Consider the following 23113-nt stretch of genomic DNA (forward strand, 5'->3'; position numbering starts at 1 on the left):
AAGCTGCCTTGAGCCCTTTGTAGGAAAAAGGCAGCTTACATCTTCTCCTCCATCTTATCCCCACAACAACCCTGTGAGGTAGGTTGGGCTGAGAGTCTGTGACTGGCCCAGAGTCACCCAGTTGGCTCCATGGCCGAGCGGGGACTAGAACCCAGATCGTCTGAGTCCCAGTCCCATGCTCTTAGCCACTACACCACACTGGCTCTCATGTTATCTCCTTTGCTGCCGGGGCTCTGCCTCTCTGATCTGTTTGTCGAAAGGGTGTACTGCAAAGGTGCCATTTGGGCTGCAGCAATCACTAGGGGACCCCACCTCCCCACCTCAACTTGGCTGGCCTCAGATATGGCCCATTAGTTAGAGCAACAGTGGCAGGTGGTGATGGTTCAGCTTGCCTTCTCTGAAACTCAAACTTTGATCATGTCTGTCAGGGCTGCTCTCTTACTTGTCAGTCTCTGATTTGGTTGGTCCAGCCTTTACCCTGCTTGCTTGGTGAGAGCTTTCTTTTTGACTGCCAGCATTAGAAACAAGTCTTTGCATGGTATGGTAAACTTTTTCTGTTCAGCAAATAGCAACTTCAAAAGGATGATTTATATGGGAAAACGCTGTGATGGTAAATACATCCATCCTCATTGTTGCTTGCCCATCTGATGGGGGTGTGGGGGGCATGGCTGCTTTGAACTTTAAAAAGCAATCATCCAAAACCGAGTCACAGTGAATCTGAGCACAGATCTGATGAGTGATCTGGTTTGATCCTCAGAGAAAGTGAATATGATGTTACCATACTTAAGAGTTAGATTACTTCCAGTTTGACAGTCTCTTTTAGATAATATTGCATTCTGTTGATAATCCAGAACTATTCAGTGGGTATCCTCTAAGCAGAACGTATCTATTGCCATCCATTGTGTGCAATTCTCAGCATGCTCACTTATAAGTAAATTCCCACTGCACCCAGTGGGGCAACGGCATACCCAAGTTTGTTGCTGAACAAACACATATGGGGTCAGGCTTTGAGGGAGTTATGTACTGAGGTTCCACTGAAGGAACATGTCAAAGGTTATGATAAACTTCCGCATAAGGTCTTCTCATTGTGCAACCAGGTAAGAACAACTGTAGGATATACAACTAGTTACCTGGACAAAAAGAGAAGGGATTTCAGCAAAGCTGTATTATCATTCCTGGCAAGCTTATGCTGTTGTCTCAGGATTCAGTTTTTGATACGTCTTACATGGTTAGGTTGCTGCAGAACTGAGAACTGCCATGTCAAATGTGGTTTTCCTCCTTGCTTATGATAAATTTGTATTTTAGCCTTGAATTTGTCCCTAAAATTACTTCTAGGATCTACAGACACAGTAAGTTTAAAAGCACAGACTCAAAGCAACTGCCCTGTTAAGTTCAACAAAGTCATATTAATTATTGACAGTGCAACTTAAAGTGACTGTGTCCCTTTATTGTTGTGATACGTAGTTAAACCTATCAAAAGGCCGAATCCCACAACAAATCAAGAAAGTCCTCTGAACTCAAGCAACAGAAACTCCCAGCATCCTGAAAGAAAATTATAAGGCCTCCAAACAGTACACTGAAAATATCATTCCACAACCCCTCATCTTAAATCTAATTAGTTTAAATGCAAATGCAGAAAGCAATCATAATATGGTGTTCCCAGCACATCTAAAATTCAAAGAGCACTATTTATAACAAAAGCAAACATGTAGCACTGTGTCAAGAATGACATTTGCAGGAATATTTTTTTGCATTTAGGTCTAATTGGTACAAGAGTGTTAAATTCTTGTCCAACAGCCACAACAGTTGCTGGCTGCATCTTCATAAAACGTATCTCTCTGCTTATAATAATATACATTTTATACAGGAATTTACAGGAATTTCCCCTGGGAAAGCCCAAAACTTACATGATTCCACAAATACCTCTGAGACTGCATGATTGCGTCACTAGTAAGTCATGGTCAGCTAACACAAAAGCCAGCCCTTTGGTCCCACAAACAAGTTGAATACTTTGAATTTATGTTGAACCATAGAGTATTCAAAACACTTGAATATGTACACAACTTCATTATACTTACAACAATGTCCTGTAAATTATGTCAGTATTATTTTCTTCATTTTGCAGATGTGTTTACTGAGTGAAAACATCTTATTTAAATACACTCAGTGATTTCAATGAAATTTTCAATCTGCAAGTTAATAAATAACCAGGCTCTGACAGTATCTATTCTGCTCAAATATGAAATGGCAGACCTTCCTACAAAAATATATAATGTGTCCCTAAGATCAGTCTTTGTTCCAGAGGACTGGAGAATAGCCAGTGTAACATCATTTTTTTAAAAAGGGGATCCAGGGAAAGGCAGGTCACTTTCATTTAGCATCTGTTCTGGGTAAATTGCTTGAAAGAGTTAGTAAAGGTAGAACCAGTAAGCACACCAAGGGACAAGCCCTGCTGGAAAAGAATCAACAAAGCTTCCACAAACTCATGTCTCATTACTGTTCTCTGAGAATATCAGTAAGCCTATGGATGGGGCAATCTGATAGACGCTGTTTACTTGAACTTCCAAAAGGCTCTTGACGAAGTCCCTCACCAAAATCTCCTGACCAAACTTAGCAGTCATGGAATAAGAGTTGGGGTGGTGGTGGGGCTCCTATGGATCTCCATAACTGGTTAAAACCACAGAAAACAGACTGCGGGATTAAATGTAATTTCTCCCTATTGAAGGAAGAAATTAGTGGGGTCCCACAGGGTTCCATACCAGGACCAATGCTTTTAAATCTATTCATCAATTATTGGTAAGCCATAAGCAGTGAAATGGTCATGTCTGCTGATGACACCAAATTATTGCAGGTGGTTAAAAGGATTGTGAGGAGCATCAATGGGGGTCTCTCTTTCCAGGCTGGGAGAATGGGCACCGCAAGGGCAAATGCAGTTCTATGTAAGCAAGTGTAAAGTCATGCATGTTAGGATGAAAAAATATTAAGTATATGTGATGAGATCTGCGCTAGCAGGGACTGATCAGAAAAGAGTCTTCAGGTTGCGGTGGACAGCTTGATGAAAACGTCAGCCCAATGTGCAGCTGCTATGAAAAAATTAGATTCCATGTTAAGCATAAATATGAAAAAAACTGAAAATAAAACTGCCAAGATCATACTCCCCTGATACAAATCTTTGGTGTGAGTGTATAGTATATCATGTACAGTCGTGTTCACCACACCTGGAAAAGGATGGTATTACATTGAAAAAAGTGCAGAGAAGGGCAACTGAAACGATGAAGGGGTTGGAGCAACTCTGCTATACGGAATGGTTGCTCTGAAAAAAGTGAAGTAAAGGGAAATATGATGGAGGTGTTTAACATTATGCCTGAGCTGGAGAAGGTGGCTAGAGAGACATTTTTCTCCCTCTCTCAGGGTCATCCCCTGAAGTGATTGGTGGTAAGTTTAAGACAGATAGAAGGAAGAACTTTTTTATACCGCATATAGTTAAACTATGGAATTCACTGTCATAGGAAGTAGTGATGGCCACTAATTTGGGTGGCTTTAAAAGGGGATTGGCCCAGTTCATGGAGGAGAGGCTACTAGCTTTGATGGCTATGCGCTACCTCCATTATGCCTACATACACCAGTTATTGAGGAGCCTGGGCAGGTAGAACTCTTGCACCCATCCTGCTTGAGGGATCCTGTAGGAATCTGATTGGCCACAATGTGAATAGAGTGCTGGATTAGATGCACCATTGGTCTGATCCAGCATGGGTTTGTTCCTATGACAGAAATTTTGACTGGCGACTTCCTGATTTGCAGCTCTGTTTCTCAGCCATAGCGTGACACCAGCTCTGCCTCAGCTCAGTTCATTTTCAACCAGACCTGGTTCTTTAATGCCTCTTGTAAGGACTCACTCAAAGCTGTAGAGTATTCTTCTAGCCATAAGTAAATGTACCTATTTACAGAGCATACAGTTTTGAAAGGTGCATAATTTGGCACACAAAATCATTCTGGTTTGCTTATAGGTTTGGTGCATTTTTACAAAAAACAGACCTGAGGAATTTCTTCTACATTCCTATATAGAATGGTCAATCCAAATCACCCCTTCCAAACTGTCTTTGAAAGAAGGCACCAGAGCTTTTTACAAGCATTTTTCAATGTGTAATTACTAGTTCCTCAGAATCCTAATATTTTGCTAATGTCTGACAAAGACCCTTTACAGCTGCAGCATGTCAAAAAGTGTGTACACAAGCAACCTTTACTACTACATCTGGAGAGAAATATCTCCTTTACTACTACATGAGAAGAGAAACACCTATTTTTATATGAATAATTGGAACATTTAATTCTGTACTTGGCTCAAAATCAGCTACATGGGTGCTTGATATAAACAATATCATTCAGGCTTTTTGATAGGCCTCAGAATTTTTACAATGGTGGGTTGCAGAACATAAATTTAAATGAATGGTATTTTTCATCTTGATGTCTTACTGTTGCATCAAGAGTTAATGGATAAGAGGTAATGGGCTGCAAAGCTTTCTTATAGTTTTACTACCTCAACTGTGCATAACAACAAAACCCTAGAAGAATAGCAGCCATTTCATAGCATTGCATATTCATAACTCAAAAGCTACAGCAGAACTTATTTTTCAAAGGTCACCGTCTCTGTTCAGAAAGCAACCTTTATCCTTTAAATAAAGACTCCCTAGATTATTAATATGCAGACATATATGCCTAAGATGACATGCATCCATAGCCTCTTGGCTGTCTTCATTTATGTCCTTCTGTTTGAAGACACCCTGCCCAGTAACAAGTTGGTGGAGCTATTTTACTAAAGCAAAACTGCCAAAGCATGATGGACTTAGGTAGGTAGCCAACATCCATCCCCGTGTCCAGCTTCATGTCAGAAGATCACATGTTGACATTCACAGGCCATGTAATGACCATTTCAAATATAAAAGAAATGTAGATAAACACATCTGGCCATGACGAAGCTGTGCTTCATTTCAGAGTCCACACTGTAAAATATTTTAGCAACAAAGATAGCAAACACCACTACAAAGCCTTACAATCACTAAAGTTGCATTTCTCAAAGGATAATACTTTATGCCAAGGAAAATGGCTATAACGTAAGGGCATTATGTACAAATGGTTTAGACACACAATTTTCCACCTAATGCTTTTGTGCAGAGAAACACTCCAGAAGAAACTCGAAGAAGGAAATAATGTATGAGTTTCATAAAATGTATTTCCAGATCTCTCAAATAATATACAAGAATATTACATCTATGAAAATTGAGGAGCATTAAACTGTTTGTTCAAAGGCTTTTCATGTGCTGACAAACAACATATGGGCATGGTACATGGATATATGCTGGAGCAGAGCTGAAAAGTCATTACAAAACTTTTTTTCTTTGGCTTGAAGTGAGGAGACTGGGAATGTGCATGAAAATCTCCTCTTCTTTGCTCACCTTTTGTGTAGCACTTTGTCTGTCTGTGTTCCCAGCAGCAGCAGCAATCATGCCCTCTGCTACCATAGTGTCATATATGTTCTTTGTTTTTTAATCTCAAGACACTAGAGTAAGTGCATGAAAGGTTGCCTTCAACTAGATTTGGCTTCAAACATTGCCAGGACTCATTTTGACAACATGAAGCCAAATCAGAATGTGGGCAATCTTTCCCACCTCATTCTGGTGTGATGTGAATAACAAAGAAGAAAAAGAAATATTCCCAATAGCAGCAGCAGGGAAAGCAATTGCTGTCACAATAACAGAGGAAAACATTTTTGTCTCTGTTTTCACAATTTTCTTTAAAAACTGCCCAAAGTCAGGGTGTAAATGATCTGGTCACCATCTATAAACAGGGCGGTATTGAAAGAGCATTTCAATTCAGCCCTGGTATCTTTTCAAAAATACTGAATTCTGAATGTTATATGTATATTGACATTTCCATACATGTCAATTTGGTAAGAAGGATAAATGTACTTCCCAAGAACAGGCACTAGAAAAGATAGATTGGCCCCCGGAATTTTATTTGCACAATTTGCTACTTTCAGGCAACAATCCTATACCCACTGAATTTAACTGGACCTAGTTCTGAGTAGATGCATACAGGAATCATGGAATCATGGAAGGGTAGAGTTGGAAAGGGCCATGAAGGCCTTTGGGCCCAACCCCCTGCTGTTGCAGGACACAATTTACACCAGTAGGTAATGATTTTAACCCAAAAGAGGGAGACCTTGACAACATTTGGAGGTTTCAATTGTGTGGCTCCAAAGTCATGCCCCTTGTGATTCCTAGGAGGTACAGTATCAGTATCCAATCAAATCCCCTTTGTGTCTCTCTTGACCACTGCTTGACTTCAGACAACATGACCCCAATCATGGGAAGGGGCTGTAGCTCAGTGGCAGAGCATACACTTTGCATGCAGAAGATCTCAGGTTCAAGCCTCAGTATCTCCAGGTACAGCTGCAAAAATGCTGCATGAAACCCTGTTGGGCAACTGACAGTCAGTGTTGATGGTACGTGACTAGATAGAACAAGGGTCTGTCTCAGTATAAGGCTGCTTCCTAAGTTTCTATGTGCTCATCACCCCTTCCCACAAACTCTAGGCAAACTCAAATGTGAAGATGCCTAGGATCACATCCACAACTTAGGGGATGTAATCCTAGGTATCTATTCAGATGAATGTGGCCTTGTCCCCTGATATTGTGGAGTAGGGAACAAATTAACTTATAGACCTTTTGAAAATCCCTGTGTAACACTAAAAGGTCCAACCCCCTCCCGCTAGTTAATTCCCATCATGTCAAAAGCAATCCTTGTGTGACGCTTAAGCTACATATCATTTTCTAGAAACTGCTGTCACATCACATTTTAATTGCTATTACTATTTTTGACAACAAAAGTGAACCATAATTTGCTGGCATGAAAAGAAAAGAGATCCAATGCATGAATATTTGCTTTTAAGCTTTGGGAGAGGAGATCTTGAGTCCAAGGCCACACCAAACCAAAAATTCCTATAGAGCTACTCCTGCTTCCATTTCATCAACTCTCTACATGCTCTGAGATTATCTTTCTGTTTCACAGGAGTATTTAGGCAACACTGTGGGAGTTGGTTGCCCTGGACTGAAATTATGCACTGACTGGTAAGTAAGGTAAAAGGTAAGGCTGTGGTAAAAATAATAAACATACTATTCAAAAACTTTTCCTTTCCTGGATGGTTTTTGGATGGAGGCAAAGATCTTCTGCCAGCTTGAGAGTTCTCTTTGTACAGTTTCTGAGGGCCAAAGCAGAGAGTGACATTAATACCTAGTATCTATGACTTTCCCCCCATTTTGACTCTACACTAGGTACAGTGGCCCTGATCTAGATTGGGATCCCAGTAAGGCAGGCTTTTAAAATTTGAATGGGGGGGTGGTCTTATACCTAATGCAAAATAAAAATAAAAAGAAGACATAGCTGAGCCGTTGGACACACAGTTAATAAAACAAGTTTTTGCTCTGAAGATCAGAAGATGCATAAGTGGATCTTATCCTCCTCCAGATTCCATTGCTCAAACGGCTGCATGGGAGTTGTTTAGCAGAGAGGCAGAGACAAGGTTAAATACTAGACCTGGTCGTGGCTAGAACTCTTCAGGTTCAGGGTTAGGGAGTAATTGTCCAGTCATTTAAAAAGTGGGGGTGTGAGGCTTATCATGCACACTTGTGGCCTACCATCAGTCAATGGAATTCTGATGTCCAGAGAAGGCTGGGTAACAGTAATCCCCTTTTGTTTCTAAGTAAATACTGGAGAACCAACCAGAGTTACCATCCAACTAGCATTCAACCAGCCCAGCCTGTTTCCGGCTGTCTGCCCCATGCTTAGGTCTTTTAACAGCAAGCACATGAGATAGATGGAGAAAGAGAAACTTCATTCAGTTAGTGTGATGTGAAGATACTTGTGCTAAATTTCTGTGTGCCATAAGTTCTCAAGACACAAGGAGGGCCAATAAAAGGTGGCAATCCTTCATTTATTATGGATGCTCTCCCTTTGGCAGTTACTGTTAATGGATCAGATTTACACTGGATCAACTGTGCTGTTCAAAGTGGAATATCCTATCCTCTCCTTCCTATGGCAGCTTTACAGACCCCAGAACATTCTACAGAGAGAGTGAGGATATCTATTGAATAGGGTGAACTATGGTGAAAGGAGTCCCTAAAAGTCAGACACAGAGGTACTCCATGACAGGGTCCTTCCTCGTGGCAAGAGAGATCCTGCATCTGGCCCCATAGCTACTACAGAGGTGGTATAACACCATTAATAAATGGTTGCTGGAATATGCTCCTCTGTACTACAAAAGGTGTAACTGGGGTGGTGTTAACTTCAGTGTCAGTGTTGGAATCATTCCTATGAGTGCCTTATAAAGGGATCTATGTACAGGCCAACAGCAGTCCTTCTAGAGCAAGGGTCTCAAACTCAACTTACCCGGGGGCCGCTGGAAGTAGAGTCTGGGTGAGGCTGGGCCGCGTCAAGTATTCACCACGGTGGTGGTGGGCCGCTCATCCTGCATCGCTCCTGGAGGCCAGCCCAGGTGCCGCCAGCACTTTGAAGGCCGCAGGGCCCCTCCCCCGTGCCCCGCCTGTCCCGGCGTGCAGCTTAGAGGGAACATTGCACCCAGGGTAACGACTCACACAGCTGTGTGTGAGAAAAACGCGCGGGCTGCACTATCACTAAACTTTGATATCAAGTGGGGGCCACAAAATATCGTCCCACGGGCCACAATTGGCCCACAGGCCGTGAGTTTGAGACCCCTGTTCTAGAGTCTTGGGGAATGCTGTAGCCATTTGCTAGCTGAAGTTGAAGCACGATCAGCAAGCAGCAAGACAGGACATATAACAGAAGCAATGAAGTAGCAAACAAACTGTGAAGAGCCAAGGACAAAGAGCAAAGGCATAGAAAGGTGACTTAAACTGAGTCAGACACATGGTCCATCCAGCCCAGGCTTGCCAACACTGACTTGGCAGTGGCCCTCCTGAGTGTCAAATAGGATTCTTTCCTGCTTTGCGATGCCAGGAAATGAACCTGGGACCTCCTGCATGCAAATCCTGTGTGTGCTATTGAGTTTCTTGTAGCTTTACGGTCACATTGCAGTGACGTAGAAACAGAGGACTAGAATGGATCAGAGTCACACCTGCCCCAACCTGCTGTTCTGAAGCAGAATTCCTGACTAGAGCAGCCATCATTTCTGCTGCTCCTGCTCCTCTGCTTTCTAACACCTAGCATGTATAAATGCACTTGGTAAAGCTTTGCCTAATTTTGGTCTTCATGCCTGAAAAATGTGCGACTGAGTAATTTCTGTGCTCTGGGCTACTGAAAAAGGCAGTAAAAGGGACCCCCAAAGGTAGCAGCAACCCAGTCCTCGATACACAAGTATTCTGCAGAACCATGTATATATTCCAGAGTACAAAGTGCAAGTTGGAAAGAATACGGCACACAGTTTGAAGGCACAGTCGAATCTTTATGTCTAGTGTCCGCCACGTAATTTCCACTACAAGAGACTGTAAAGAGTTCTGGTATATAAGATATCTGCCAGCTAGAGTAGTTCCAGGCTCCATCTAGAGTACACTTTCCTTTCCTATTCTTGCAGGGGATCTCTCTCTGAAGTATGTTTCCATAATTGCACTTTAAGCAAATATATCTACATACATAGTGATTTCAAAGGCTGTAACATGCAACTCAAAATCTGTGAACTTCAAGAATTGTCTCACTGGAAATCTATGATATTCCAGGTTTTACAGGTTAATCCATACACAGCAAGAGAGCCTGAACTTATGATCCTAGTTAGTGGGTAGCTACTACATCATAGCTATTTTATCTCTCTTAGCAGCAATTTAAAAAAATACAGAAGAGCAGTCAGGACAAGATTTAATGTAGCAATATTAATAAACATTAGTAAAGACTCCAAGTCAACTGCACTGCCACCAAACAAGCACAATGTTCAATACTGACAATACCTCCATATTATCCATATGAGGAAGTCATGTATAGCAATAGCGTAACACCTTATACTGTACATAATCTGGCATGCCAGCCAGAGACCTAAGCCCCTTGCACAAGTTCTGCACTGCAGTACGCAGTCTCTCTTTCTCTCTCTTGGTATCAGGTAAAGACATTTTCTTTCTTAAGGTTTGCAAAAAGGGCCACAAAAGTTTTCAAACTAAATGGTTGTGGTCCTTTGCAGCTTTTAATAGCTGTTTTATGACTTTTAAACACTGGATACCATCTTAATTTTTTAAACTGCCCTGGAATCTTATGATGGAAGGTAGTATATAAATTTTATTTATTTATTTATTTATTATTTATTTATTAAAACATTTCTATGCCGCCCCTTGCTGAAGCCTTGGGGCGGCTCACAGCACCAAACAAAATACAATAAAATGCAAAAAAAAAAAAACAATATAAAATTAACAATATAAAATAAATAACAATATAAAAGAAGTCACCCTGGCCAGATAAATAAGCAAATATTGTTAACAATTAAAATGACGTTTAAATAAAAAGGTCTTCGCCTGGCGCCGAAAAACAAAAAACGATGGCGCCAGGCGGACCTCTCAGGGGAGCGCATTGCATAGATTGGGCGCCACCGCAGAGAAAGCCCTCCTCCGAGTACCTACCCTCCTAATTTCTTTCACGGAGGGTTCCCGGAGAAGGGCCTCTCCCGCAGATCTTAAGTGGCGGCCAGGCATATATGGATGTAAGCGCTCCTTCAGGTAACCAGAACCCAAGCCGTTTAGGGCTTTATAGGTCATCACCAACACCTTGAATTGGGCCCGGACTTCAATGGGAAGCCAGTGAAGCTGACGGAGGTCTGGAGTCATGTGAACACAACACCCAGTCCCCGTCAGCAGCCTGGCAGCTCTATTTTGAACCAACTGAAGTATCCGGACCATCTTCAAAGGAAGCCCCACATAAAGCGTGTTACAGAAGTCAAGGCGGGAAGTCACCAGTGCGTGTGCCACCATCACCAGGCAGTCGTACTCCAGGTAGGGGCGCAGCTGATTAATCAGCCGAAGCTGAAGGAAAGCACTCCTCGCCGCCGCTGTCACCTGAGCTTCCAATGAAAGCTCCGGGTCGAGGAGCACTCCTAAGCTGCGGACCTTGTCCCTAAGAGGGAGTGCAATCCCATTCACGACCAGGTCAAATCCACCCTCTCCGAAGCCCGATCCGCCAACCAACAGGACCTCTGTCTTGTCTGGATTGAGTTTCAGTTTATTGGCCCTCATCCAGCCCATTACCTTGGCCAGGCACCGGTTCAGCACAGCCACTGCCTCACCTGGATTGGTGGAAAATGAGAGGTAGAGCTGGGTATCATCAGCGTACTGATGATTCTGCAGCCCACAACTCCTGATGACCTCTCCCAGCGGTTTCATGTAGATGTTAAACAGCAAAGGGGACAAAATGGACCCCTGCGGTACTCCATGGCATAGCTGCCATGGCGCAGAGCCATAGTCCCCCAGCACCACCTTCTGGAATCGGCCGTTGAGATAGGAGCGGAACCACTGCAAAGCAGTGCCTCCGACCCCCAATCCCGCTAGCCTATCCAGAAGGATACCATGGTCGACCACAGACTTGGGTGAACATCCAGAATGCAAAATAGTAAAGGAAGGGCAGATATTCCATTCACTGCAGGCAGACAAGCCATAGGTAAGAGGCCTGCACAGCAAAACAATGGGATTCTCGGTGGGAGCGGGGGGGGGGGAGGGGATTCAGAGCTGTTGTGATAACAGTGCTCTTGCACAGACAGTCATCAGAACACTCCACACAGCACACATGCAGAGCCTTGCCAAAGGATACATTCTTCCCTGATTTTTCTGCGTTTTGTTATGTTCAACCCAGAAATGAAACCTATACAAGACCTATACAATATGTCCAACATGACAAAGCTGGAGAAGTTTTGCCAGGAAGAATAGGTGAACACTACAGGATCCAGATGTGGAGGTCTGATAGAAACTTACTCAAAAAGACTCACAGCTGTAAATGTTGCCTAAGGTGCTTCTAGCAAGCATTGACTTAACCCGTAAGTACCAGTTTTATTTGTTCACTTATGTTCCACAATAAAAATATTTTGTTCCTCAGTATCAAGCAGTAATAATGCCATTTAAACCAATTTCAATTTATTCATTTGTTTCTTACATTTATATACCACTCCATGGCTCCAGGGGTTCTTTACAATTTACAGGCTACAATTCCAGACTGCAACACAAAAGTCGGAAGAGGGTGAATACTTCTGTAAATCACTGTATATTTTTGGTGTCCACATGAGGGAATAAGCCTTTCGAAAGGGAGAGGGACAGACATATAAGGAAGAAGAGAAACTATGACAGGAGGCTGACCATAGAAATTCCCTGGATGAGCAGCTCAAAGGAAAACAGGAGTTGTGGGCTCAAGACCTCCCACTGTGAGATGTTGAGTGATTGCATAAAGACAAAGCTCAAAAATAATGGTTTGAAATGCAAAAGAAGAGGAGAGAAATAGGATTCAGATGCATTTTCCACTCCATAACATTTCTTATCCACACAGTTAGAGAATCAAGCAGGCAAAAGACACAGCCTCTGGCATGCCCTCTTCCTGTCCCCAAACCAAATTCCTACCAAATCATATAGGCAAGGATTGAGAATTTTTATATGAAATGACAGCCCTGTGAAATGGTACTGGTTTATGTTCTGCTCAACCCTTGATGCAGTCTCCCAACAGAAAAGGCTAGGAGGGTTACAGACACAGGCATACTTGGGGCAGCACACTGCCCCAAACAACGGTTCCACATGGCTACTTGCTTGACTCTTATATAATTCAGGATGCCTGTAATTTGCTCACTCCCCACATTCCACCTTGCCACCTCAGTCTCCATGTTGGTTTGGATGCCTGTCAATCACCTGTGATTATTCTCACGAGTAGGATGCTACTACTGCACTTGGGCCCTTTTTTTGGCTTCAGATGTAAGCAGAATTAAAACATCCTACTTGGAGGAGAGGAGCATTCATCTGATGAAGAGGAAGAGAAGGAGAGCCAGCACTGTGGAGTCCAGCCAGAGCCTGACAGGGAGCTGGACGCTTTAGCTGGCAACTTTCCTCAGAAGGAGAAACCTCCCCACACCCGCCATCACCCAGACTATTCCTGGACTTCTCCAAGTGCAGGAGTCAGCACCTGAGACAATTCACCTCTTGGAACAGTGTTGATTCAAGCATGAGCAGCAGAGGTTCAAATAGAAAGCACAGCACAGGGTCGCCTTTAAAAGCAACAAGCTGACCTGATTAACCAGCTGTGCTGATTTATGACAGCTATAAATTATTTTGGCTGGCACTAGCTGGCTGCTGCAAACAATAGTGTTTCAACTTTGTGCTTTGATCTACTGAACTGAATGGAGGTCTAGCCCTTCTGTTACCTACCTGGACTACTGTCTCAAATACTCTGGACTGACCTCTGGCCCAGCCTGGTTCCTTGCTTTTTCTTTCTTGAAAATCTCTCAGCCTTCAACAAGGCACTTGCTGGCCTAGCGGCAGGATAACAATGCTAGACTATCTAGATCCTTGGTCCTTTTCAGTATGGTTCTTCTTACATTCATATATACTCTCAGTAAATTTTGCCCCAGATTAATACCTTTAAGTACCACACTATTTAAAAAAGGAGATGCAGGAAGAGATTGTGAGTTATATAGGAATGCACATTTGGTACTACTCTAGTGCCAACGTGTGGGGTAAGCAGACCTTTGGTCATGTTGTATTGTTGTATGGGATGGATTCTAAACCTGCTCCAGGAGCAAGGAAGGACGCTACCTGCTACCTATCATGACAATAGAAACACGGATGAAATTGTTACAGCCTTTATTGAACATCAAGGGTGGAGGGAATTCTCATAATCTCAAAGCAACTTTTTGATGCATGTAGGGCTCCTGTATATGTGAAAGCTGTGTGACAGACAAGAATAACAGGTGTAGCCTTCCCCATCATTGTATCTCTTTGGAGGATACAGGAGCAGAAGACTTGGAGGGATAAAAGGATGGTTACCCCAAAGGGGAACAGCAGAATTTCCAGTATTCCCTACAGCTGGTGATTTTAGTACAGGGCTTGATACCTGGTGTGGGTAATATCTGAATCTCTGCAGGAGGGCTGTCTCATTGCCTGTGGGGAGTTAGGGGTATGGTAATGGTCAAAAAACTGCAGCGCGATAGCTCCTGTGCTTAGATGCTCAGACAGGGTCGCTGAGCAACTGACAGAGGGCCACTGCTTGGGTGCCTTTCCAGTTCTCATGCTTCAGGTTTATACTGCCACTGATGGCTCCCTCTTGCCCACAATGATCCTTCACCTATTGGACATGTATGGTATAGTCATTAAGATAAATACTCACCCATCCTATGTAGGAAGCTGCACTTTCTTGTCTCCAATTATTTTGCAGCCCACTTGCCACCCTGGCTCTAATTCTGCAACAAAAATGGGATTCATAAATATTTGGCCCATACTACGAATACTTGAAAAGGATGGCCCGGTGTTTACCCGGAAAAAAAAGGGGAGGGGTTTGGAAACATAGGATGCTGCTTTAGACTGAGTCAGACCATTGGTCCATCTAGCTCAGCAGGTTCCCATAGTTTCAGGCATGAGGCTAGTCCTGTTCAAGCATTCACACATACAGCACAAACATGTGCAGAAACAAGACTTAATACAAACATCTGTACAGATAGAGGCCTCTATGTGAGCCAAAACTCTGCACCTAAAGCTTACATGGATGCCTCCACATAGTCAGCTTTATGCACAAAGGCCTTCTCTCTCCAGACAGTCACACTATATGCACTGATGCTACTCAAGACACATGATATTAGGGGCAATTTGGTCGAACTCCCTGCTCATGTATGGGGCAAGTGTTATAACAATGCCTGAACACGGTGTTAGCCTTTCTAGTAAATAAGCAAAGCTTTGCTTCTTCCTCCTTTTACCAGTGCATGATGGGAGCATGCCTACACTCTACAGTTCAGTCAGTGGGGATCCCTTTCTGCACAGTACATGCTTCCCGTACATGGGAAATGCTGCCAAATTACTCTGTGAGACTAACAGGGTTTAGCTCATATACAGCCTCCACATTCTCCACATTTTGCAGCAAGGAGGAATGAAAGATAGATGCATGGTTGAGACATGGACCCCCCCCCCCCCCCACCCCGGTTGCTTACCTGTGCAGGGTGTTTTGTCCTTGCTGCAAGAGCTGAGCATCTGAGGTTCCTGGGGGGTATTATATCTTATGTCCTGAGGCAGGGTACTTGTAAGGGTTCTGAGGAGACATGTGTTAGTGATAGGCCCGTGCTGCTTAGTTGTTCTCCTTGGCTGTCTGTTGCTTGCACATGCTGCATCCTTTCACTGGTGTTCCCATCGTCAAAGTAAGCTCATGTTTCCTTATACCCTGAGTTCTGTAGACATGAGTACAGAATAGGGTGTTCCTATGCTGCCAACAGGAGGGCCAAACGAGATAAGATGTTAAATGCATCTTTCCATTAACATGCACGGGTTTTAAAATACTAGATTGCATCAGGTGAGTTGGGCACTAAGAATTATTAGGATCTTGGCAGATGTGACAGGGAAATTTAGTGTTTTCCTTACTGTCTTCAGTAGAGTAGAAAATCCTCCCTCTGGCAGAAGGGCTTCTGAATGATCCACTGAAGCTGGTATGCATTTGCTTTGAGAGAAATTCCTAATTGGAGCCAGTGGGGGATTTCCACCCAATGCTAATTTTATCTTCAGAGGGTGAACTATTAGCACTGGAAGGAAGTTTCCCATTGGTGCTGGTGAAGAATTTCCCCCAAAGCAAATTCCAGCTTCTAATGATTATTCAGAAGTCCCATGGTTGTTCTTTTAGCAACTTTTGGCAACCTGTAAGCATCTGGTTGGCCACTGTGGAAAACAAAATGTTGAGCTAGTTAGGCTTTGCTTAGATGCAGCAAACCACCACACCTCACTGGATGTGACCTCTTCCCCCATCAATTGTTTGGGGGGTTTCCTGACTTTTGCAAAGTTTTCATTATTCTAAACCATTGTAATGCTTCTCCTTAGGCTTAGTTACTGGCAGTGACAGCTTTAAGCTAAAATATGCTGGTATTTTTGGTATTATGGCCCTGCCCATTTTCCCCAGCACACAGCTGCATTTTTCCACACCTGCCCCTGGAATGCAGTCTCCAAGAGCATTTCTGAAACTGAGTTGGCCCTCAGGCTAAAAGAGGTTCAATGCTCCTGAAGTAAAGCATACATGATGAACTGCTGAAGAATATTCATAAGGAACAAATGTTTCCTCTTGAAGGGCTCTCAGAAATGGACTGTGTATGGTGATCTTTGGGTAATAAATGGGAAGTTTTGGTTCTTTATAGCTCTAAATTCTCTGGGTGGATCTTGATGGATATATAAACTTTAGCTGCAAAGGGCCTTAATCAATGCTCAGATTCACCCATTTTATGCAGAATGAAACTAGTGACCCAAGTCCATGATTCTCTGCTAGCTAATAAAATCATAACCATGCTTGGCACACTGCAGAGTTAGTTATGAGCCTGCTATAATGAATGGCTAAGTCATATGTCACCATTAATTGCCATACAAAATTCCATAAACACATATATTTTGCAGCTATGCTGAGTGGGTGGGAACCTACACAATTAATAAAAAGCATAGGCATCCAAACATAGTCATTAGGATTTACCATGCTATGCTTGGCAGTAGAGATAAACAGCTGATTTCTAAAAAAGAGTGTGCAAACTATGCTTGCACCACAAAATTACAAGCACAGAGTTTAATCAGCTGAAAAAAAAGATGTTGTTCCAGAACAAATTCAGTCCTAAGGTCAAAGTTTGCCGCTTCTCAAGAAGGAAACAATTGAGATGGAATGGGAGAAAGTTAAAAGTATAGATTCCACAATGTCATTCATTTAAAGAAGGAATATGGTGGTTGATTCTGTTCAGACTTCCTCCTCTATAAGTGCAGTCTCTAATTTTCTCCTATGCTCTACAAAAGAAAAAACAACACAGGACTCTTGATGTTATGCAATCTTCCTTGCATGATTCTATTAATGTGGATTTTAGGGCTTCTGCACCTATTACACTTTCTATGCTGTGTTCCCTCAAATGTAAAAAGCAAATATGATAAATGTGTGTTGGCAAACACATTTATTGTTTGCTTATTTCAAATATTTCTACATCACTGGTCATGTTCAACATATTCAGGTGGACAACAATAAAACTATAATATAGTAAGTATACATTCCAGCTACAACAAACTACAATTATGTAACAAATTATGGGGCCAAAACTAAAAATCATAACAGACATCATAAATCATTAAATGCCAAGGGAAATAATAAGTGTTCAACGTGCCTGAACTATGACAGGGTGCATGTTTTATTTTTGAAGGGAGGGCATTCCAAGGATAGGGCACCCCCATGGAAAAGGGGCCTCTTCCTTGTTGCTCTCAGGTAGACATCTGCAAGATGTCACACAACCAGAGGGCCTCTGAGGATTATTTCAGTGGCCAGCCAGATTTATTTGGCAAAAGCAGTTTCACAGGTATCTCAGTCCCGTACACTTTGAGATGCTACAGGTTAACACCAAAATCCTAAACTTGACCAGATAACGAACTGGCAGCCAGCTGGCTGGCAACACATCTGTATTTGCCAAAAACCATGATGGAAGAGGGCTGCTACTGAGTTCATTACCCAGTGCAAACCCAGATCTGCCTCTATGGATTGCATTGTTTCAAAATGAGCTGTGCTGCTTGGAATGAAGTCATTGATCTAGTAATTGATAAAATTCAGCTGAAATCAATGTAATTTTTGAATGGGCATGGGCATTATTTAATTATGAAGCATTCAGATAGTGATTATTAACCAGGATTTACTCTGCTTCATTGTTCCATTCCATGTAGTCATAGTCTTTATTCTGCATATTTCCGCTGTGATGTGACTGATATACTAAGGTGTCTCGAATACTCTTGCAAAAGTGAAAAGTACAAATTAATATTATTACAATACTAAGAACAATTTTATGAAGGCCAGTTAAGAGCTGCAATCCTTTCGTATTTATGAAGGAGTAGCACCACTGAACTCATTGAGTGTACATCTGAGCAGACAACCAAGGAATCAGTTGGTTATATGAACAAACATCCGAATTTTTAAGTACACAACAGGGAGGGAGAAATGTTTTTGAACTCATTTATTACATACAAATCTTTGTTTTCAACAGTGTGAAGCCCATAGAACTTAGCACAATCATAAATGTCCATGTCACTGGGCATGTGGTTTTATTTGCTTTGCTTTTGAATGATTTATCCAAATGTTTTATATTTATCCACTGATTTTGCCATTTCCACACCCTAAGTAATATCCTAAAATGCTCTACATATGCAGTTGCTGCATAGGCACAAAGACGACCAGCCTGGGCTGTTGATATGTTTGTTCTCTGTCTTTAATGGCTGCATAACAGGAATTAATTCAACAGGAGCAGTTTTCCCTGTCAATAAATAGCTAAACCACTGGCCATTTCTAGACAGAAGATGCCTTGAATCAACATGCCCAATAAACACAGATCATACAAGTAGTGTGATGCCCCTCCTGCTATTGTTCATTGCTAGTCTAAATGGGCTAGCCAGGAGAATTTGTCTGGTCAGTGCACTGATACTGGTTCTAAGCCAGCTGATGTAACGTCACCAAGTTCCTACATGTACCTCTATATTACAGGCTTGTATCAGTTCTACACCAGCTTAACTGTAAGAATATCCTCCAAATAATACTGTGAATTATACTTGGTAAAGTACAGAAATATTTTGTAAGAAATCCCAAACAGCACTCTCCCCTTGTCCCAAAATGAAAGTTCCCAGTTGACAATTAAGATTTTTCAAATCATATTATAGATATGTCCTTTGAGATACCTCCTGTTCAGTGACCTGAGTTGGCACTATAGGGGGGGAAAAAGATCCCAATTTTCAGAAGCACCTTTAGAAAACTATATGGAAACTCTAGAACCAGTTTTAACAAAGTGGCTTTATAGCACTGATTAATTTGTATGGTGCGTGTATGTGTGTGGGGGGGGCACAAATTGGGTTACAAGATGCAATGAAATTCTTGTACTTTAAAATACCTTCAAAACAGAAATATAAGTTTGCCATGCCACAGTGATGCAGGAGTAAGAAACACTGTATATGCCACTATACTTTCTTTTATTCAACATGCCCTTTATCACATCTGGTCATCCTTCTCACGTAATGTGAGTTTAGTCAATGTTACACTCATTGTCTGTCCGTGTAACATATTGTGAGGTGTTCTCTTCATTCATATTTTTAAAAAATTGTTTTTTAAAAATAGAAAGAGATGGATTCATGCATACTTTATCAATAATCATAAGCCACAAATGGAGAGCAATAAAGAGGCATATTTAAGTGTAATCGATGTTCAGTGCATTTTCTGTGACTATTGGATATGTGTGGAAATTTTTAGGGGCTGTCCACAGTACTAAGAGATGGTGATAGCTGGAATTATTGTTACACTAAGAATATGCCATTTGAGACAGGGGGATATTATCTGACAAAAAGAATATATTATTATTACACTGGGGCATGTCGCTGGGCTATCAAGCAATTTTCCAATTATATTCTGAGATCAGTGGCCCTACCACAGAACACTTGTGAGAAGGGATTTCTGAATGATAAGGCTATTAAAAACTGAGACCAATTTGACCCAAATTATTGCAGAATATTGCCAACAGCTGTGGAATAGGGTATCAAACAATCTCACTAATAGATTCCTGAAGCATAAAGATTGGGAACCAATGATTTTTATTTGAAAGTATCTTTGAATATAAGTAATGTATTATAAACTTTTAAGACATCAGATGAAGTAGGACCTTACAACTGAAAGTTCGTGGATTTTTCTTTTAAAGCTTAGTCTTAAAGGCACCAAAAATCTCAGTATTATTTTTCTGTCACACTCTAAAATATATATTTCCAGAATATTTGCTAAAACTCCACTAATAAACATAGCGGCATGCTATGTTTCACAACTGCAATAGATCCCTCTACTGTATTTGCCCAATGCCATGAATAATTTGATATGCTCAGACTTTGGTGAAAAGTTTCAAAAACCTAATGTTGGATTACTGAGAACTGAAATGGTTAAAAGCTTTTACAGCTTGAATCCTAACAACATTTACTATGGAGTAAACTCCACTGAATACAGTGTGACTTCTGGGTAAACATAAACAGGATTGTGCTGTAAATGTTTTAGAGCCTCAAATTAAAATAACAAAACAAAACAGATTGTAAAAATGATTTGTATACTCTTACAAGAAAAACACAGCAGCAATAGACAAGAACAGCAAATTGCTTGGCTCTGATAAAAGAAACCCACCACATTATTTTCAGCCTTCCTTTTTCAGAAGTCTTTCAAAACTTCCTTGATCACTTTTGGGATTCAAGATTTAGCTAGTGCAAGCAGTTAAACACTGCTTGAAGTGCCATAAATTCATGAACCACCTATTCATGAGGAGCATCAGATCACAGTACCCTTAAGGACATTTCAAGAGTAGGTTTTGAAGCATATTGAACCATTTCTGGGGAAAACAAACCTATTGTACTATTTCTGAGAAAACCTGCAGCTGCTCAAATAGCCATTCCAAGCTGCTGAACTTTGTGAATGAGCAAATGAACATGCAAACATGAACAAAGCATTGTCAAAGGTATTTCATTCTTTATACCACTTGTTTATGTGAGTAAATCTGGAGCTTCCTACCAAGTTATCACTGTATAAGTATTTGTATTAAATCCCATAGCACAGCTAGTAAACAGTCCCCCAAAAAAACACAATGGACAGAAGTAATCCAATCCAAAATGTTAACATTCACAAGCTCCTGTCTGTACAGGCTGGGTTTATGTAGCAAGAATATACTATAATTACATGAAACTCATAAAACGGAAGATGATGCAGGTATAAAACCTCAGTCTTGAATACAGCAAGCATCATACGCACACAAACCAGCTTCCCCAAGACTGAAGTGTAGCAAAAGTCAGAGAGATGATGTCATCACAGGCCCGTATATTTGATTGCCTGAGCTTCTCCCAACACATACACAGACCCCCTCTCAGCACATCGATGCTTACCTTGGCAAGCTTTATAATGAAATGGATGATGCCAGCAGGGATCTTCGAAGCTGCCAAAAAGAAAGCATTTACCTCCAGACCTGCTCTTCCCAAGTTACCACCAGTCCAATCTCCCCTTCTACATTTAAGCACTACAAGATTTGACCTGCTATTTTTCTCCCTCTAGCTGAGGTTAAACTCTGGCATAGCTCTCGCATGCAACATCAGAAAGAGGAATCAACAACAAGAAACCAAATTAAGCTAGTTCTCAGCTCTTCCCCTACCATCCTGCTCTGTGTATGTTTTTCTCTCTCACACACAGACAAATCTGGGCACAGAGCTTTGTATCTCTCAATTGGCAACAGGCTGAATTGCCCCCTCAAGTGTGTCTCCTACCCGCAAGCCATTTCCAGTGACACTGCAGTGCATTGTAACATATGCTACTGATTTTGGATGAGAAATATCCATCTTTTCCCCCTCCCCTCCCCTCTTCTCCCCTCCCCTCTGAATTACACACTCTTTGCAGTAGGAAGAGCCATCCATAATGGAGACTTCAGCATCCTTGGGAAAGCCTTTGATTGGTGAATGGAGTAAAAGGATAAAAAGGAAGGGAAGATGAGGGACCAAATGAGTGACGGAATGAATGAATTGCTACCTCCAGAAAGGCTCTGTGGGCTGCTGGCTTCTTCTGCTCCTGCCGCTCTGCTGCTGCTGTTACAGAGGATCAGCTGATATTTACCTGTGAGGTAATGCACACTCTGTAAGGTCACCATGCACCCACTGAAACACAGTGCAAAGCAGGAAGGGCGCACAGAGATGGAACTGCTTGCTCTTGCTCTTGCTCTTGCTGCTGCTGCTGCTTACCGTTCTGAAGAGAGAAAGATGCACCGCGCACAGGCTGCTGCTGCTGCAGCTCCTGGCACATGCTGCAGGTGTCACAGCTGAAATTGCCCTGCTTCAGAATGTACCCATTTTGCTTCTGCACATGCCCAGAGCCCCTCGTGCAGCCCGAATGAGCATGTGCCAAGCCTGTGCGCATGCCCAGCGAGGAAGTGAAGCCTTCGTGAAGCCGCTGCCCTCACCTAGCCCTTTGCCCTGAGTTTCACGGGGGTTCCATTCACTTTGCCCAAAAAACATCCCAGCGATGCGGAGGAAGTGGAGGGAGGGAAGAGGGAGAAAGGAGGAGCTGAACGGCGGGGAGGAGAGGGAGGGAGGATGGCTGAGCAAAAGGATGACGTATTGCAAAAGCGGAGAAGCAGAGCAGGGGGAGGAGAGTTAGCCAGAGGGATTCGCCGATGAAGGGGGTTGGTGGGGCGCCTGAGAGTTTGGACGGGATGCGCAGAGACGAGCAGAGCAGCAATTAATTGGCTGGTTGGAGGGGAGGCGATGCAAAGGGATGGGCCGAGAGCGGGCAGATGGAAGTGGCTAGGGGCAGATATGGGATGCGGGAGATAGACGCATGGACGGCGTGAGGCTGGGGGTGGGGCTGGGGCTGGACTGGACTGCGAACGGGAGAAGGTTGAATAAAAAGGCTGAATGAAGAGGGCGACTGGAGCTGGGATGCGCGCGGAGGAGGGACGGAGGGAAACCGGACCGACGTGGGGAGGGCTGAGCGAGCGGAAAGCTTTGGCCCCGGGGGACAGCGAAGGGAAGGGAGAAGCAGCTTGGCAAGGCACCACTGATCATAGGAAGATGGCTCAAAGTTCTCCCAGGCTTCAGACCTGGCACAGGGAGAAGGGGTATCGGGACTGCCTCTGATCACGGCGTGTCTCGAGTCAGGTCTGCCTTTCAGGAAGGAAACTGAGCAGCCGGCTCTAGGGGGGCCGCTTTCTTTGTGGGCGACGCTCGGGGAACTGCCTGGCGCGGTGATGTCACGATGGTTCCGCTCGAAGATGACTCGGGAGCGAGGGATGGGCTTTGTTCCTGGGCTCCCCGCTGGGGGCACGGACTAGTTCCCGCAATACTGGGAAAGGGCCGGCTGCCTTGCCTGGGTGGGCGTCGAAC

The 23113-nt window shown here is 42.9% G+C and overlaps 1 protein-coding gene across 1 annotated transcript in view; it reads right to left on the reverse strand.

Moving 5' to 3' along the window:
• Positions 1-14436, reverse strand: part of DTNA (dystrobrevin alpha) — a 243459-nt gene extending 229023 nt beyond the window's left edge. The window contains exon 1 of the mRNA XM_044424046.1: positions 14364-14436. The gene's annotated coding sequence lies outside the window, so the exon portion shown is untranslated. The remainder of the gene's footprint in view (positions 1-14363) is intronic.
• Between the last annotated feature and the right edge of the window lie 8677 nt (positions 14437-23113).

The sequence above is a fragment of the Varanus komodoensis genome, unplaced genomic scaffold (assembly GCF_004798865.1).
Source record: "Varanus komodoensis strain SLA01 unplaced genomic scaffold, ASM479886v1 scaffold14_1, whole genome shotgun sequence".
Lineage (NCBI taxonomy): Eukaryota > Metazoa > Chordata > Lepidosauria > Squamata > Varanidae > Varanus > Varanus komodoensis.